This window comes from Triticum urartu, chromosome 2A (assembly GCF_056163025.1).
Source record: "Triticum urartu cultivar PI428250 chromosome 2A, HENAU_Tu73, whole genome shotgun sequence".
Taxonomy (NCBI): Eukaryota; Viridiplantae; Streptophyta; class Magnoliopsida; order Poales; family Poaceae; genus Triticum; species Triticum urartu.
The window spans coordinates 29,544,298-29,564,714 of record NC_141874.1 but is presented as its reverse complement, the minus strand read 5'-3'; the positions used below and the strand labels follow the sequence as shown (position 1 = coordinate 29,564,714).

At 42.3% G+C, this 20,417-nt stretch overlaps 3 pseudogenes; 2 read left to right on the top strand and 1 right to left on the bottom strand.

Moving 5' to 3' along the window:
* The first annotated feature begins 301 nt into the window (after window positions 1-301).
* Window positions 302-791, top strand: LOC125540767 (uncharacterized; annotated as a pseudogene).
* An 8,940-nt stretch (window positions 792-9,731) lies between these two features.
* On the bottom strand, window positions 9,732-10,373 carry LOC147983181 (uncharacterized; annotated as a pseudogene).
* A 6,988-nt stretch (window positions 10,374-17,361) lies between these two features.
* On the top strand, window positions 17,362-17,851 carry LOC147983180 (uncharacterized; annotated as a pseudogene).
* Window positions 17,852-20,417: the final 2,566 nt, after the last annotated feature.

The window sequence follows — 20,417 nt, the reverse complement described above, 5'->3', positions numbered from 1 at the left end:
GTAGGCTCTTGGGCGTCAGAAATATTTACTAATATTGCGATGATTAATACACATGGTTAATATGTGGTGAATTTCTTACTCACCATTCTTAATTACATTTGTCAAAAATTTATTACATTCGGTTTTTGTTCAATGGGATGTAACTAGTAAAAGAGTTTCACTTTGATGCATGAGCAACGAATGGAAACGTTTGAAAGGATAAACACAAATTTACAGCGCCACCAATCTAATTACTCCTACGTACGTCTTACAGTATATATAGGTCGAGTCTGAGAGAGAAACAAATCAGACGACGACGACCATGGCTGCTCTCCAAGCTCTCTCCTCCGCCCTCCTCCTCCTGCTCATCGCGCAGCACGCGCGCACGGCAAGGGCGAGCACGCTGGAGGACACGTGCACGCTCGTCGCCACCGGCTCCTGGGAGGCCGCGCACGACTACGACTTGTGCGTGAAGACGCTGGGGGCGGACCCGGCGAGTGCGACGGCCGACGAGCTCGGCCTCGTCGTCATCGCGGTGAGGATCGCCGGGGCGACCGCCAAGGCCACCGGCGACCGCATCGCCCGGCTGCAGGCCGCCGAGACGTCGCCCCGGCGGCGGCTGGTTCTGGAACAGTGCGCCAAGGACTACGCCTTGACCGTGCGCCGGCTGGGGCACGCCGCCAGGGAGTTGGCCGCAGGCGGGGACGAGGACATGCTGCCGGAGGCGGCCACCCTGCTGGAGCAGGTTGGTGGCACGCCGGTGCGCTGCGACAAGGCGTTCCTCTTCCGGGCCGGCGAGAGGACGCCGCTGACCGACGCAGACCACGAGCTCAACGGCGTGAGCTGGCTGGCGTTGAAAATCTTGCGGCATTGCTTAAACAACGGGGCAAAATGAGCGAGTAGCACGAGGCCTTCTTCTACCTCCGGAAGAAAAATGATCATCTTTCCGGACAGCAAAACTTGTGATGTGCAACAATATAATGAGTAATAATATAACTTGACAATTTCCAATGGAGATTGTAGAACGCTGTGGTCTTATCAGTATTTATTTATTTCAAAAATGACGCTCAAGATTTTCTCTGATTCACAAAAGTTCATTCAGATCAGGCGAGGAAGGTTACCGTTCGATTTTCACTGACAATTAGCTTTTTGATTGATTAATGGGTAGTGGAATGGGATTAGGGATGGCAATTTACAAACAACTCAAAAACGCTAAAAGTAACAAAAATATGAGTTGCACTTGGGTACGTGGTTGAAAAGAATCATTGAAATGCTTAATTATGCCTCCCAAAGAGGCCTACCCGCATTTTCATTGAAGGGAAAATGTTCCAGAATCTGGGGGTTTCATTTTTTTTTGAATGTTGGCAGGAGAACTGCCAAATTCATTGATGAGAAGAAGGTGTTACAAGAGTCCTCAGAGGAGGAAAGCACCGCAAAGGCAGCGCAAAAAGAAAAGAAAGAAAATGACCCGTCGGCAGCACCACAACCAAAGCTCTACCATCAAACGCGAACACCATCAGAACCCCTCAGCGGGATCACCAAGGTGACGCCTCCAAGGAGGAAAACGAAGTTGAGGACTCCACCGTCACCCGATCTGGCACTGCCCGATCTTAGGTTTTCACCAGGAGATCTCACGCTATTGGGAAGGAAGGGAACGGCTCCACAACGATACCTCCAAGGAGGAAGACGACATCCGTGGACGCCGTTACCGCCGGCAACGACAGGGTCGATGCATGATTTTCGCCCGGAGCCGAGTCTTCCACCAACAATCCAAGGATCTGAGGCCACCAGCGCCACAGTGCAACATGAGCCCAAAGCAAACACTACTAGAGATGAATTGGTCAAGCCGCATGCAGGAACTCGGCGAGCACACGCCAACCCGACCGGTGCGGACCGCCGCTCGCAGGCCCTGGGCGATCCAATCCAGATCTGGCCATCCTCTACCTCCGCGCGCAGACCTAGGCGATCCTCCGCACCGTAGCGCACAGGAAAGGGGGTTTCATCACCTGCTACTGTAACTGTTGTGTGTAAACATGAGAGGTGCGCCTCTCATTACATCTCACTAGTTGAGTGCCCGTGCATTGCCACGGGTTAAAAAATGCTTTAACAAGAGAAAATAATGTTAACCCGCCCCTATTTACTAATAAATAAAAATCAGGTGTAAATGTTAACAAAACGCCTCCCTAACTCCGATCCCCTCTATTCTCAGGATTGATGATATTCTTGAATCATTTAAAAGCAACTCCAACATGGTGACCCAAACGTGCAGCTCACTATGCATTTCTGAATGTCGGGAAAAATAATCAGTAGTTTATTATTTGAGATTATCAAGACATTTATTAAGAGTTTTGCAGTTGTAAATGTTGGGCATTATTACCACCTAGTCTATAGCATATCTTCCACCTAAATTGTTGTCCTCAAGAAATTATTATGAACAAATCATAAAAGAATATATCTGCAAACAAAGAGTAATGCAAGTACCATCACAATGGAACAATTAAGGATATGAACGAATACCTTGTGTTAACTATTCAAAAATTGCAAAGGATTATATGCAATTCATAAATAGTAGTCACCAAGAGTTGTTATTCTGAAAATTAAGTGAACTGCATTTTATTTCTCTATAGGAAAGACATTTGAACTTATACAGACTAAAATGCCGCCGAAGACTGCCATCACCTCACAAGCTATATGGATTTGAATCATCCACGAGGTCAAAGAAATTGCCATAAAAAATACAAAAATACACAGAACTACCTACTTGATAACAACACAAAAATAATATTGGAACACTTTAACACAAAGCCACACAGATCATGAGTGCATTCACATCAGTAAATAAAATTACTTAAAGCATGATGATAGTTACAGCATGAACAAGAAATGTTGTCGTATCAATTAGGTGCAGAGTCGTTAGATCAGAAGAACACGACCAAGAACCATGTGTGTAACACTTAAAATCAATATAGTACATGTATATGAAATCCAATCCATATTACAATACATCATAGCATGTATATACAAGCAAGGAAGTGAAAGAGAAGTCAATACTTGTCAGGAACAGATAAGACAACGAACGGTAAGGGCAGAGCTACAGAGGTTATGAGGGTATATGCGACAAGGTGCATGAGAGGAATACCATGATATTTACTTTAACTTGCAGATCTCCCATCCACTTTAGTGTACAACAGCCAAAGCACTAAGAACGAGAAAACATTCATTCCCTGCGTCTCCTATCTGGTCACTGCCACCGTTGTTCACCTTGCTCCAGTAAATCTCTCCTCCCATGGCTCACATTTTCTTCAGCTCGTCCTCAGTCTATGTAGTACCAGATCAATGGCTTCCCAAAGAGTATACAACAAAACCATCAGTTAACTACTTTACATCGGTAAAGAAGTATAACCAGTGGAAACTCAATGTATTGGTGGCGTATCTTCATGAGGTAGGCAGAGGAGAGGCCTAACATGGCGAAGAACCTTGCCATTGACACCTTTGACATGACCATCTCCGTCTAAAAGGGGAAACATCGACATGGCAACCCGTCAAGTAGCATTAAGAAGCTAGCATTCTAGGCTCCGGCCTTGTGTCAAACATTTAAATTATGAACAATGACAATTTCATCTCACAGTCAATATCTGCAGTTTTTAGACGTGGAAAAGAAAGAAAAAGAGAGAGAATCAATTACATAACATCATGCAAACAGAGGTAAATAATCATTAGCAAAAAAAATCTGAACACTTACATAACTATGAAGCTTTCTTGAATGATTTCTCTCTAGCCTTTAAGAGGAAAAGCAGGATAACGAAAAGTCAGTACGAGCCTTGAAATCACACATCAATTTCTAACTAAAGGCATGAAAAGCTAAGCATTTAAATCTTCTTATATAGTTAACTCATTATTTATTATTAAGTAACATCAGGTTGTAAAGATGGTTCTAGGGTTATTCTTACAGTTCTGCATTATAGAAAATTATCTCGCAAATATGGAACTTCCCTTGTACAACAGTCAGTTTTAATGTTGGGTAGATATCCAAACCAAAAAAATTGAAGCCAAACACAAGGATTTACTCCAACTTCTTCCTGTAATCCAGAAGCAGTCGCTGAACAATGCAACATGAGCATCACACGAAGGACAAATAGTAAATTGTTAAGGAAAAAAGGGGCATCAAATTATAAAAAAATTCAACAATTAAAACATGGTAAAACCAAACACAAAATTAGTTCTAATTATGTTCCACACAAAATATTAGTTCTAGTTATGTCCCACCAGCAAGAAAAGTGCATATAGAGGTAAGTCGTATCTGGGGATCAAGAACATATGGAAGCATTATCAGTTTATCACTAAACCCAAATATGCAATGATGTGTTTTTTCTTCCTGTCCTACTTCAACCTCAGTGACTCCATTGGAGTAAAGATCTGCCAAAAAAATGCGGCGGCTGATAATTTAACACCACCACAACTACCAAATCAAATCGAACTGAACCAAATCAAATAAGTCCAAGTTGTTCCAAAGCCAGGAATGTGCATGACGGTGGATGACCTCCTCAACGAGCAGACTTTGCTCGTCAGCCACCACCGTCTTCGAAGCTCCTCACCGGCAGAGTGCGTCACCTCCACAACATCTGGCGTCACCTTCCTTTGATGGGTGATGGCCATCGACATCCATACAACAGTCCGTACACAAGGTCAATTCTATCTTTCTTCTGCCCGTACAAGAATCTGCAAGCAAGTCAATTTTATTCAAAATCAGCAGCTCACTTCTATTCTTACAATAACAACAGTCACTTCACTCAGACAACAATAGCAACACAGATCAGAGAGAGATAGAGAGATGGGATAACAACCTTGCTGACACCGGCATTCGTCTTTCCCTTTGTCTAAGAAACATGCGGAGAGCTGCGGCAGGAGGGCTTCGACCAAAGACTCATATGAGCTAGCGATGAGCTCGCGTTGTTGTTGTCCGACGCAGCTTCCGCACCAGTGACATACTCGACGGAGATGAATCGGATGACCGAGATTGACTAACTGACCCCATGGAGAAGGACGGGGCCGCTGACGCCGGCGAGGGCCAGGATTGGCTTGAGGACCCCTCGACCTCGATGACGTGGCTAACGCCATTGTCTTCACGTGGGTGGCCTGGGCTCCTGCACCCACCAGTAAGAAAAGTGCATATAGAGGTAAGTCGCATCTGGGGATCAAGAACATATGGAAGCATTATCAGTTTATCACTAAACCCAAATATGCAATGATGTGTTTTTTCTTCCTCTCCTACTTCAACCTCAGTGACTCCATTGGAGTAAAGATTTGCCAAAAAAATGCATCGTTACGGAGATCAAGCATCGGGCAGTTTCTTTCAATTCCCTCTCCATGCTTTTTTTTGCGGAAAAATTCCCTCCCCATGCTAGTAAACAGAGTATATGCGAAAGCTAGAATGAAAAGAAGGAAAACTGTAAGACTAACCGCAAAGTAAGGTTTTTGTAGATTTTTTAATTGTGCCATCTAAAACTCCAGTTGCACCGATGAGTAAAATAAATAATCGTGTAATAGCAATAAGTTGCTTGCCGTTGAAACCAGGACAATGGTGGATGAAGGGCACGGAACTGCATCATGCAGACATTATAAGTAATCTCACGAGGAAATGAAAGAACAAATTAAGATTATTTAGATTGCACATAACAGAGCACTAACTCTCATAATGAATTTACTTAATTCAGGGATTTCACCATTGTCCATGTGTATCTCCCTTATCTGAAACCCATACAATAATTCTTTTCTCGAGACCTCATCGGTCAAACAACACACATATTGGTAACTTCCAACAACCTTGCTCTGCACATATGATGGCTGCCCAGTGCCCACCAATACAACTATAGAAATATAAGTCACGCCAAAGCGTTTTCATAAGCTATTCTAGCAGCAGGATATCTAATACCATGGTATCAACTTATAATACTGGAATAATAAACATCCCTGAATCTATTATAATACCGAAATAAGCACAATAGCCATCAACTTGCTGTCAAATATATCCAACTTCACGCACTAATCAACCAGTGGCATCAAATCTGCAGGAGTACATTTGCAGAAACTGTCACTAATTTATGCGGAGGACGCTGAATGCACAATGCCAAAAAATTAGAGAGGAGGAGGCCGGCTACCTTGCAGAGAAACAACAATGATGTCTTTCCATGAGGCGGCGGCCACATCGCGGCCCAAACAGACAAGGGGGCTGGTTGTGGAAACGAGTGGTCATGGCTGAACTGAATGAGGGATGCAGAGGGGGCGGGGAAGGAGCAAACAGTAGTGGCGACGACCATATAGGGCTAGGCCATGCGAGGAATCTTGTCAGCACTTCTGTGGTGGGATGGGATGGCGGTGGAGCTTGTGGGTGGCGCTGCCGCTAAGACGTCATGAAGGTCCTTTGGGAGAGGGTCGTACTTGAAGGGGACAACCTTCTTGTGAAGTGTGTCATCGGGGAAGGAGAAGGAGTAGTATGTGGCGGGTGGCTACACCGCCGTGGATGGGAGCGGGCGGAGGAGGCATGAGAGGTTTGGCGGCGGACGGCGCCAGCACCGGAGTGGTAGATAGGAGCCGTGATTGGATGGATTGGGTGGGAGGGCTGGAGATAGAAACTGAGGGACTTTGTGTAAATGTGGGGTGCAGTGCGGGCGTCATTTTGCAAATTTTCCAAAACTTGGCTCACACGCGTTCGATGCAGACCGGGAGGCCGAAAACGACAGATGGCAGACACACTATCATCACCAACTGTGCTTTTTATAAGAGTAGAGATACATCATACTTTAGTAAATATGAAAAGTAAAAAAATTGGTAAAAGATAAGTGTTTAGGCATATACATTGCAAGGATTTTCACTGGGATTTAAAATATAATAAATGATTTAAAATTTATTGTATTATTTTTACTAATCATTATAATATGACTGATGTAAAATTCATTATGGATGTAGAGTAAATGGAGGGACAAATGAGACCCAAGAGCCTCAAAAGTGTGTGATAGGGACAAATATTAGGGAGAAGCGGGATGTTCGACCTAGATCAATATGTGAAGGATCTTCGGTCATAAGACTTTTGTCAGGAAAAAAGATGATCGATAAGGATATCGAAATTGCATCGGAGTCATCGGCTAGCTCTTCACGAAACCAGGATGCGACATGGTTAGTTGTTGCAGTCGAAGACAACAATGACAAATGCTTAACGAGGTCAGGAAAAATCATGCGGCATGGAGCCAGGGGCGGGCCCACCTCAATTCAAGGATATTCACTTGAATACCCATTATTTTCGTCCAAAAAATAGGTATATATAGTATAAATACTGGGTTTTATAAGGAAAAAACGATACTGATAGCCGAGAACGTGATAGTTAAGGATTTCAGCCCAAAACCAGACGCACCCCATCGTATTTCCCCCTCACCACACTACGACATGGCCCAAATCACTGCAGCACACACCAGAAAAAATAACCCATCGATTAATCATCACCTTAAGAAAAAAAAACCATCGATCGATCACACGAACCGGCAGCGCCGCCCTTCCCCTGTTCTCCAGTTCTCTGCGCACCGCATGCGACCCGTGCCGCCAACCGACTGATCGACACGACGGCACCGCACGGCGGCCAGGGCCCAGAGCTGCCGTCGCCTGATCGGCGATGGATCGCAGGTGCGCGTGGCGGCGCAGACGCGCATGGAGAATCCAACCCAGATCTCTCGCCGCCTTTTTATTCTAAAGTTTCTGATCTCTGCAAACTACAGTAGGTGGTGGGTTAGCAAGCGTGAAGAAATCAGGGGCAGTAATTGATTCAATTCAAAGCCACAACCCGAATTCAACTTTTGAAGGTAATAATCGCTAACTACACATACTAATCCTTTAACCCCGAATTCAACTATGCAAGGTGTTCTAACTGAATTTTTCTGTCACTATCGAACTGCATTCAGACAACAGGGCCTCGATTTTGTTCCTGTCTTGTTCAATGGGCTGCAGTACAGAAATATAAGACCAAGTAAATTAGTTTGACCACTGACCAATTGCATTTCTACTTAATTATAGTGAAACTAGAGACTAGTTTGCAGTCAATTATGAATTGTTTAGACACGAGAATTTGCAATTTGCCATTTGAATAGATAATGTTAGAATGTTTATAAATTGTTGAACAATTTTTTTACTTCTTAATGTTGAATAGTACCAACTTATGATCATTTTTATCAATATAATATATTATGTGACATCTTTTATATAGTTTATTATAACTAGTATAATATGTTATACGCGCCAAAAGGAAGGTTATATGCTTTCAAATTTTAAATACACAGTCCTCAATTCCTGGGCCCGCCCCTGCATGGAGCAATCATAATGAATTGGATTTTAAGATTTACTTTTTGCAAAAACACTTTATAATGATTATTTGGTTAAGGTGCTCCGACCTCATATATACAAATACCTTTTGTATATTCTATATCAGCAATTCATGCACCTCGATCGATACCCGTAAATAACTTGTCTCTTATTGTCATTTGTGGCTATTTTTGTTGTGTGAAATGCTGCCATCACTTTAGCACGGTCGATATATGTTGTTGTATCTGAGAAGGATACACATGGGTGTGCATTATGAAGTTTAGGGTGTTTATGTACAAACTACACATTTCGCTATGAGCGACCGGCTCAACCAAATAAGTCTTTTTCTTCCAAATATTTTTATGAATACGCTTTTTTGACATTGAAGTACGTTTTTTGGAATATTTGGCTCTACATTAATCATAATAAATATAATCATTTATACTAATTTTTAATACTTAATACATATATTTTTATCAAATAAAAAATATTGTAATATAGTATGGTAAATTTACACTTTGTTTTATAATAAATAATTCATTTTTAACACATTACACCTAAAACATATTTAAAGTGAACACATTACACCTTCTTAGATTAATTTCTAACTATTGCATGAATGTCGTGTATATCACTTTGTGTGTGTTTTTAAATATCTTATTAGAGATCTCGAAAGTATATGATAGATGAAATATTTTGATAGCTGTCTTTGATTATACACACTCAAATAAACAAATCTAGAATACACAAGATGTTCGCAAGGAACTTGTCACTTAATCATTTGCACATCACTTTATGATTTTCTGGTCAAATATGTCTTACATATTACAGTGGATTTGATAATCCGCTGATTTTTTAGTGTTTACTATGAATTTTGTACTGAAATAGCATTGCTCTAACTAAGATAACACTTAGTACAAATTATAAAGCATTCAACTTAAAAATATTAGTAGCCTAACTAAAAGAGAGTGGCACTTTGGTGGCCGAGCTACCTGCAGGCCGCTACCTCGGGCCGTGCAGTATAGCGCCGTGATGTGTGCTTGTTTTTTTTCTCGTGCATATACGTTAGTAGCTGTTAAGTTGAAATACATGCGTGCCATGCACTGGTGTGCTAGCTTTGTATGTGGACCGCGGGTTGCGTAGGGGATACACAAGCATGTCATGAGAGCATCTTCAACAGCCGCGCAACACGCCGCGCGCTAAAAACTCATTTGCCACACGCCCTTCGCCTGATTTGACGCGGCCGGCAACGCTGGCTCCAGCAGCCGCGTTAAAACTGAGCGCGCGTGCGTAGCTCCAGCGGCCGCGCTAAAATGCAGCGTGCGCTAAACATTGCGTACATTCTTTTAATAAAATGATAAATGAAATTCATAGATGAAAATGATACATAGATATTTTACATACTTTCATAGCATAGATAGATAAAAAACTATGGTGCAACGATTTTTTAAAAATTCCCAGTCATCGTTATCATCATCATCATCATTGCCATCCTTGTTGGTCTGCCCCGAGGTATCGAGCCAAATGTCTTCCCAACAGTCATCATTAGACGAAAAGATCGACTGCCCACCATTTTCAACGATTTTGCACTGCGATAACGCCAGGGCCTTCCGCCGACGCATGTCCAACCGCTCCGCGCGACGCCTTGCCGTCTCCTCGCGGCGCTTTGCCCAAAAGGCTTCCTCGTTGGCGACGTCCTTTGGGTGGCGCCGACGCCACTCCACCATGGCCCGCTCGTCCTCCTCGGCGACAAGGAGGCGGCGCTACCGCCGAGCGTGCTTCGCACGGTCCTGGTCCATGATAAGACGAGGCGGAGGGGCGACGTCGTGTGCCTGCTGGCGCGTTTGGACATCCTGGAAGTTCATCTGCTGACGCGGCTTGTCCAGGCGCCACGCCGTCGCGTCGTAGGCGCGTGCAACCTCGTGCGAGGTCCGGAACGTACCGAGGCCGAGTCGGACGTCGCCGGACCGAATCTCGACGGAGTACCGGCCGTTGGGGCGCTGGCGGACGCCGTGGTAGCCCGATGCTCCTCGGCGGCGCGGCGGCATGGTGGCTCGTCGGTGGCGGGGCGCTGGAGCGGCAAGGAGAGGAAGCGATGGACGCGCTGGAAAGGCGAAGAAGCTATGAGATGCGTGTGGCAGTGTGGATAGGCGCGTGGCGAGCGCCGCAATTTTTAGGCACGCCGGAAGAGACGGGTCAAAAGTAGCGCGCGAGCTGCCGCCCTTTCCCGCGCGCGCTGGAGCACGCGAAATCGTCCAGCGCGCGCTGGAGCACGTGAAATCGTCCAGCGCGCGCTAAAAACTAAGTTTACCGTACGCGCCTCTTTTGGCGCGGCTGTTGGAGATACTCTGAGCCTGATGGGCTGATTTAAAATTAGCACATGTGGGGTGGTGCGATGTTAATTCTGGGCCCCTCTGTCGCTGCAGGCTAGCCTAACCTCAGAAGCTGGCCGGCGCTCCGCTGAGGTGATTTCTTCTGAACCCATGGACAGCAGCAGCGCCGAAGACCAGTTCCGATCAGTGGAAGCCAATGTTGCCTCGCACAGCAATGGTGAGAGGAAGGTCGTTGGTCACTCAAACGACATGGCTCCTCAAATACGACTGCTGCAGCTGTAGGAGAGGATGGAGATGCAGAGGGTGTGGTCGTCAACAACTCAAAAGGCTCTTGCTGGACTCTCTGACGGTAAGAAACAGTCACCCTGGCATGGCACATGTTGACGGAGCCAACTCCCGTGCCGCGTACATGAAACTGGAGTGATGCATGGTTGACGGCGACGTGGAGCTGTGCTGCACTCCGGTGTTTGCTGGTGTACTGAGCCCGCGCAGAATATCAAAAGAGATAATATCAACTGCAGTCATATAACTTACGTTCAATGTTCAGTTTGATGCTAAAATTTTAAAAATACGAATTTATGGTCATCTAACTTGCGTCCTTACGCAAATACGGTCACTTTGCTTGTATTCAGACGTATCCTGCGATGATGTGGCATGTCAGCGTGGCTATGCCCATTGTCAATGATTGGGAACAGCTTGAACGAGGCGCGCATATTTTTATTTTACAGAAACACCCCTTGTTTTGTATTTAATTAAGCAGTAGCCCTTCAATAACACATGTGGGTACAACTTAATCGCAAAGAATATTTGAGGAGAATTAAACTCTAGACATCGTATACGCACACGCACTAGCTACATATTCGTGACTATAAAGGGATGTGCCTTCTTTAATATGGACGCAGATTCTTTTTATATTCCATTTTTCCCCACGTTCAGCCAGAAAACCGGTTCCAAAAAATCTCACCTTTTTGTCCCAAAAATTCAAATGAAATTCAAATTTGAAAAATCGCAAGTTCAATTCATTTTCGTTCTGATACTGTATGCATATGAGAGATATATATTTGACATGGTTTCTGTCATTTAAATTAAAAAATTCAGGCAATAACATAGTTTTCTGGTGACCACAAAAATTTCTAGTAACCGATCTGTTATCAGAAATTTGGTCCAGGAGAAAAAGCCCGAATACGAGTAGTTCCATTGCCAAATATAAAATTTATTGTTTATCTTTTAGACAATTATAGGTATTTGGTGTAGTGGTTAGCTCCTGCGGTTTCACACTTGAGGTCGGCGAATGGAATCCATCGGGCCCCTTTTTTCCCTGCGGAATTATCCATGCGCCCAAGTTACAAATTTTTGGTTGACCCACTGACAGATGGGCCCTGTGTAGATTAGTCTAGTTACCTGGTTAGCCTAACCTGTTGTTAGTATCACACCGACTAGTGGCCCCACCCCTAAATTACCAATTAGACATGTGCGTCTATTTATCTGATTAACCTGGACAAACTTGACATGTTTTTTTAGAATAACTTGACGTGCTTTTGTGTGTAATCAAATATATTTTAGTTGTGCATGTACAACATCGGGCAACACTGGTGGGATGGATGTAATTGTTTAATTAACAGGTTGTTGGTTCGATGCCGTAAAAAAAAACAGGTTGTTGGTTCGAACCCAATCTACCTCATCCTTTTTTCATTATATTTGACGTCTTTTGCGTCATTAAATAAATTATGTAGGGACTTTTTTGAAAAGAAAAACGGTGTGCTAGAGTCACCCAACCCCTTGTGCACTCCTAGCCACTGACAGGTGGGCCTCCGTCAGGCTGGCGCGTCACATGGGCAGGCTATACGGCTAGATACGAGCGAAGTGACCGTATTTGCACGATAACGCAAGTTGGATAACCATAAATCCGTATTTTTCTTCTACGAATACAGTTAATATACGGGAATGTCATGCACGGTTCGCACCGATCGTAACGAGCACTAACGGGGCTGATTCCGGCCTGCAGGTAGCTCGGCCACCAAAGGCCATTTTGGCAATGAAAGTTGCTTTATAGTTTAGTACTATAAATTGTGTTTCTATCTTGTCAAACAGCATAGTCATCTTTGATGCGTCATCCCTGACAGCTAAATTCGCACACGCCTACGGAAGCAGTGTCCCTGCGGGCTCCATTGTCATGGCCGAATTGATACTTCGGGAGAATATCTGATACTCCCACCCTTAGGGTGCTCCCAGTGCTCCAAACTCGGTAGCACATTTTTAAATGTTCAAAAATTTCTAAAAACAATCTAGCACATTGACACAACATCAACTTATGTTGTAAAAAAATTCAAATCAAAATTCAAAACATTGCTCGAGATAGAAAAATAACAATATTGGCATAAATGTGATAATGGGTCAAATCTAAAGCCTAACTTATGTTGTGTACTATCTACTGTCGAATTTGTCATTTATGTTTCTCAAGCTATGTTTCAGATTTTGATTTCAAATTTTGTGACAACATACAATGATGTTGTGTCTATGTGCTGGATTTTTTTTTCTAAATTTTTCAAACATTTACAAATGTCCTACCAGTTTGGAGCCCGGGGAGCACCCTAGGGGTTGGGAGTACCGGATATTCTCCTGTGGTACTTCGTGATGGATGTGCACCCCTGGGCAGTGATCCTCGTTTTCGTGTACCCTCGACCTTTATCCTCCATTCCACACAAGTGTTTTAAAAAAACACTTTAGCTATACATCACGCGACTGAAAAGACGACAATTAGGGTCAGTCAAATTCTTTTTCCTAAACTATGCACACACACCTACACTACCACGTGCATGCATGCAACTTGCAGCCAGTGCGTGCAGGACAGGTGACGCGGCCGCCGAGATCGTTATGGGGCTTGCTAGTGCAGAGTAATTGAGATCAAGCGAGCAAAGCTCATCTTCATATAAATTAAAAAATTAATTTTGCGAATTTTCTCCATCATGTGAATGTACGAGTCCGAGCGTGTTTCGTTGTCTCTTCTCCCTGCCTTCTTTATTATGTCCTCTAAATGCCTCTAGTTCATTCTTTCTAAGAAAACTTTAATATTTTGATTTTATTTTAATTTTTGTTTCATTTTGTTTCTACCAATGTCACTAATTCATTCTATCTTTGAAAACTTCATTATTTTGATTTTGTTTCATTTTATTTCTTTTTTAAAGGTAATACCATTGTCACTAATTCATTCTTCCTTAGAAAAATATCATTAATTTTATTTTTGTTTAGTTTTTGTTTCATTTTGTTTCTTCTTTAAAGTCAATACCAATGTCACTAATTTATTCCTTTTTAGGAAACTTTTGTTCTATGAAACCACTTTTATATGCTTATTATTGCATATTCTAAAAAATGCATTTTTTGTAAATTGTGTGCAATTTATTATTATTATTGTTATTATTATTATTTTCTTTTTTTAAGGGTAATACCAATGATACTAATTTGTTTCATTTTAGAAAACATGTTTTTGCGAAAACTTCACTTTTGCATGTCTAATCTTGCATATTATAATAAATGCAATTACTGTGTAAATTGTGTGCAAATTTTACCATTATTTATTTTTGTTTTTATCCCCTTTCCTCTCAAAGGGTAATACCAATGTCACTAATTCACTATTTCTTAGATTAATTCATTATTTTGATTATGTTTGAGTTTTATTTATTTTCTTCCTTATTTACGTGTAATACCAATGCCACTAATTCAGTACTTATTTGGAACTTTATTTTTGTGAAATATTCGTTATTATATGTTTATTCTAGCATATTATAAAAAAGTAAATTTTGGTGCATATTTTGGAAAAAAAATTTCATTATTTGTTTTTAAAAATAATTTTCTTTATCCTTTAAGATGCTTATTCTTGCATAAATTTTTAGAACATAATTTATGTGTACAATGTGTGCAAATTTTGTTATTATTAGTTTAGCTCTTTATTTTATTTTTTAAAGGGTAATACCAGTGCCACTAATTCATTTTTCCCTAGAAAACTTTTTTACTTTTTATTATTTTGTTTTAGTGTTTGTTTCTTTTTAAGGGTAATACCAATGCCACTATTTGCTTCCTTCTTATGGAACTTATTGTTTGCAAAAAAATCACTATTATATGTTTATTCTTGCATATTATACAAAACCGCGAGTTTTGCACATTTTATCTTGATTTGTATTTTTTTTATTTCCTTTCTACTTCAAGGTAATACAAGTGCCACAAGTTCAGTATTTCTTAGATAACTTCATTATTTTGATTTTGTTTCTTTTTTCCTTTTTAGTTTAATACCAATGCCACTATTCCTTCCTACTTAGGGAACTTATTTTTTCCAAAAAGTCCGGTAGTATATGCTTATTCTTGCATATTATACACAATTGTAGATTGTGATAATTTTAACATTATTTGTATTTAATTTTTTATTTTCTTCCTACTTAAAGGATAATACCAATGTCACTAATTCATTCTTTATTAGAAAATTTCATTATTTTGCTTTTTTCAGTTTTTATTTCTTTTGTTTATTTTAAGGCTAATACAAATGCTACTAATTCATTCTTAAAAATTTCCTTTTTGCAAAATTCCTCTATTATAAGATTATTTTGGCATGATATTAGGAAGTGCAATTTTTTCTTAATTGTGGGCAAATTTTATCGTTATTTATTTTGTTTTTCATTTTCTTTGTTCTTAAAGGTAATACCAATGCGACTAATTAATTCCTTAGAATATTTTTTTTACGAAAAGACTACTACATTATTTGCTTACTCGTTTTTTAATACTTTTCCACTTTCTTTCCTCTCTTTTTTGTGGAAAAACTTCCAATCTATTCATCTTCAATGGTAAAACCAATGCCAAGTTGTAGTTGTGTAACATTTTCCCTTTTAAAATTTGTGTTTGTTTTAATTAGGGTTAATCTACTCCCATGATTAGCTGGCCGAAACTATACGTACGTGGCGACTCATCTGCAAATCACATGCACTATAAGTATATTCAGCAATTAAATATAGGTTCAATGCAAAAAAAAAGAACAATTTTATATAGGCAGATGTACATGTATCCTCGTCTAAACAATAAAAAGAAAAAAAAACGAGCTCATGATTAGTAAAGTGGACATGTTAGTTATATTTATCTTGCTCTTAGACCAAGCATGCAGACGTTTCATGCTACAACCGGCCAGTGGCGAAGCCACACTTTGGCTGTGTGGTCAATTGACTGCACAGTATTTTGAGCAAACCTCTCTCGATACAAGCATTTTCCCTGCATAAATTAAGAAAATAGTTAAATATTTAGAAATACTTTGTGCTTGCATCATAGTTTTTTTTTGAACTGGACATCATAGGTTATAGTGCTGGCACCGCCAGTTTGAAACGGGCACACAAACTGTGGGAGCAAAGTAGCTGAAAATTGGCCATGCATACTGCTCAAGTCAGGCCCTCGGATTGCTGATTAGGAAGGCAATATGACAAAATCGACTGATAGATTATTTAGGTCGGCCTAAATAATGACTGACCTAGCTACCCCTAAAAAATGATTATTTAGGTCAGCCATTTTTCGTTGTAGATGAATGTTCTGTCCATTGATCTAAAGGTAGATCAAAGAGTGACTTACCCAAATTATAAATTGAGTCACCTGACATCCAGCCGACCCCTTAAGAAAATATGTCAACACAAGTTCGAATCACCTAGCCAACATCACATACTAACTAGTGCAATCTACCTAGCTGATTGTATCTTAACAACACATGATTAGATGGTAGGGCGGAAGGCGAGCTCTGATGCGGCGGCTTGACCACCATGGCTTCCTCACGACGGTGCAGCCCAAGGTCACCTAAACCCTCCGAGATCGATGCACGAGAGAAGGGACGGATTTGCAAGGCAAGAAGGAAGGGGGGAAGATAACAGAGGGGGGGAGTGACTGCGGGGGTGGGATTTTTTTCTTCGAAAAGGAGGTTATCCCCCGGCCTCTGCATCAGAAAGATGCATGCGGCCATCTTATTAATAAAAGCAAATAGTCTGACAAAGTCAACCGGTCTCACAATATAAAAGATCACTCATCAAGAGCTAACTGAAAGAGATCGGAATAGCCACAAACGGCATAGAAAAAGAGATAGGAAACTAGCGGGGGTGGGATTTGAGGGACGGAAAGATAGGGTTCAATTGTGAAAATGGGTTGTGGCCCAATACTAGCCTGCAAGCTGTTTCATTTCATTTCTTTTCTTTTTGAGCCGCCCGAGTGAATTTTTGTAGGCGATTTCCTTTTAATAACCGTCTCGGTGAAAAATAAAACCATGTGGTAGGGTTATTACAGGCGGTTCCGTTCATTTGGGACACAAATGCCCATTTTAACTAGTGTTGCTAGTATAAATCGGGTCTTTTGTTTTGTCTAGATTCTCAAGAAATTATATGTTCAGTAGGCTCTTGGGCGTCAGAAATATTTACTAATATTGCGATGATTAATACACATGGTTAATATGTGGTGAATTTCTTACTCACCATTCTTAATTACATTTGTCAAAAATTTATTACATTCGGTTTTTGTTCAATGTGATGTAACTAGTAAAAGAGTTTCACTTTGATGCATGAGCAACGAATGGAAACGTTTGAAAGGATAAACACAAATTTACAGCGCCACCAATCTAATTACTCCTACGTACGTCTTACAGTATATATAGGTCGAGTCTGAGAGAGAAACAAATCAGACGACGACGACCATGGCTGCTCTCCAAGCTCTCTCCTCCGCCCTCCTCCTCCTGCTCATCGCGCAGCACGCGCGCACGGCAAGGGCGAGCACGCTGGAGGACACGTGCACGCTCGTCGCCACCGGCTCCTGGGAGGCCGCGCACGACTACGACTTGTGCGTGAAGACGCTGGGGGCGGACCCGGCGAGTGCGACGGCCGACGAGCTCGGCCTCGTCGTCATCGCGGTGAGGATCGCCGGGGCGACCGCCAAGGCCACCGGCGACCGCATCGCCCGGCTGCAGGCCGCCGAGACGTCGCCCCGGCGGCGGCTGGTTCTGGAACAGTGCGCCAAGGACTACGCCTTGACCGTGCGCCGGCTGGGGCGCGCCGCCAGGGAGTTGGCCGCAGGCGGGGACGAGGACATGCTGCCGGAGGCGGCCACCCTGCTGGAGCAGGTTGGTGGCACGCCGGTGCGCTGCGACAAGGCGTTCCTCTTCCGGGCCGGCGAGAGGACGCCGCTGACCGACGCAGACCACGAGCTCAACGGCGTGAGCTGGCTGGCGTTGAAAATCTTGCGGCATTGCTTAAACAACGGGGCAAAATGAGCGAGTAGCACGAGGCCTTCTTCTACCTCCGGAAGAAAAATGATCATCTTTCCGGACAGCAAAACTTGTGATGTGCAACAATATAATGAGTAATAATATAACTTGACAATTTCCAATGGAGATTGTAGAACGCTGTGGTCTTATCAGTATTTATTTATTTCAAAAATGACGCTCAAGATTTTCTCTGATTCACAAAAGTTCATTCAGATCAGGCGAGGAAGGTTACCGTTCGATTTTCACTGACAATTAGCTTTTTGATTGATTAATGGGTAGTGGAATGGGATTAGGGATGGCAATTTACAAACAACTCAAAAACGCTAAAAGTAACAAAAATATGAGTTGCACTTGGGTACGTGGTTGAAAAGAATCATTGAAATGCTTAATTATGCCTCCCAAAGAGGCCTACCCGCATTTTCATTGAAGGGAAAATGTTCCAGAATCTGGGGGTTTCATTTTTTTTTGAATGTTGGCAGGAGAACTGCCAAATTCATTGATGAGAAGAAGGTGTTACAAGAGTCCTCAGAGGAGGAAAGCACCGCAAAGGCAGCGCAAAAAGAAAAGAAAGAAAATGACCCGTCGGCAGCACCACAACCAAAGCTCTACCATCAAACGCGAACACCATCAGAACCCCTCAGCGGGATCACCAAGGTGACGCCTCCAAGGAGGAAAACGAAGTTGAGGACTCCACCGTCACCCGATCTGGCACTGCCCGATCTTAGGTTTTCACCAGGAGATCTCACGCTATTGGGAAGGAAGGGAACGGCTCCACAACGATACCTCCAAGGAGGAAGACGACATCTGTGGACGCCGTTACCGCCGGCAACGACAGGGTCGATGCATGATTTTCGCCCGGAGCCGAGTCTTCCACCAACAATCCAAGGATCTGAGGCCACCAGCGCCACAGTGCAACATGAGCCCAAAGCAAACACTACTAGAGATGAATTGGTCAAGCCGCATGCAGGAACTCGGCGAGCACACGCCAACCCGACCGGTGCGGACCGCCGCTCGCAGGCCCTGGGCGATCCAATCCAGATCTGGCCATCCTCTACCTCCGCGCGCAGACCTAGGCGATCCTCCGCACCGTAGCGCACAGGAAAGGGGGTTTCATCACCTGCTACTGTAACTGTTGTGTGTAAACATGAGAGGTGCGCCTCTCATTACATCTCACTAGTTGAGTGCCCGTGCATTGCCACGGGTTAAAAAATGCTTTAACAAGAGAAAATAATGTTAACCCGCCCCTATTTACTAATAAATAAAAATCAGGCGTAAATGTTAACAAAACGCCTCCCTAACTCCGATCCCCTCTATTCTCAGGATTGATGATATTCTTGAATCATTTAAAAGCAACTCCAACATGGTGACCCAAACGTGCAGCTCACTATGCATTTCTGAATGTCGGGAAAAATAATCAGTAGTTTATTATTTGAGATTATCAAGACATTTATTAAGAGTTTTGCAGTTGTAAATGTTGGGCATTATTACCACCTAGTCTATAGCATATCTTCCACCTAAATTGTTGTCCTCAAGAAATTATTATGAACAAATCATAAAAGAATATATCTGCAAACAAAGAGTAATGCAAGTACCATCACAATGGAACAATTAAGGATATGAACGAATACCTTGTGTTAACTATTCAAAAATTGCAAAGGATTATATGCAATTCATAAATAGTAGTCACCAAGAGTTGTTATTCTGAAAATTAAGTGAACTGCATTTTATTTCTCTATAGGAAAGACATTTGAACTTATACAGACTAAAATGCCGCCGAAGACTGCCATCACCTCACAAGCTATATGGATTTGAATCATCCACGAGGTCAAAGAAATTGCCATAAAAAATACAAAAATACACAGAACTACCTACTTGATAACAACACAAAAATAATATTGGAACACTTTAACACAAAGCCACACAGATCATGAGTGCATTCACATCAGTAAATAAAATTACTTAAAGCATGATGATAGTTACAGCATGAACAAGAAATGTTGTCGTATCAATTAGGTGCAGAGTCGTTAGATCAGAAGAACACGACCAAGAACCATGTGTGTAACACTTAAAATCAATATAGTACATGTATATGAAATCCAATCCATATTACAATACATCATAGCATGTATATACAAGCAAGGAAGTGAAAGAGAAGTCAATACTTGTCAGGAACAGATAAGACAACGAACGGTAAGGGCAGAGCTACAGAGGTTATGAGGGTATATGCGACAAGGTGCATGAGAGGAATACCATGATATTTACTTTAACTTGCAGATCTCCCATCCACTTTAGTGTACAACAGCCAAAGCACTAAGAACGAGAAAACATTCATTCCCTGCGTCTCCTATCTGGTCACTGCCACCGTTGTTCACCTTGCTCCAGTAAATCTCTCCTCCCATGGCTCACATTTTCTTCAGCTCGTCCTCAGTCTATGTAGTACCAGATCAATGGCTTCCCAAAGAGTATACAACAAAACCATCAGTTAACTA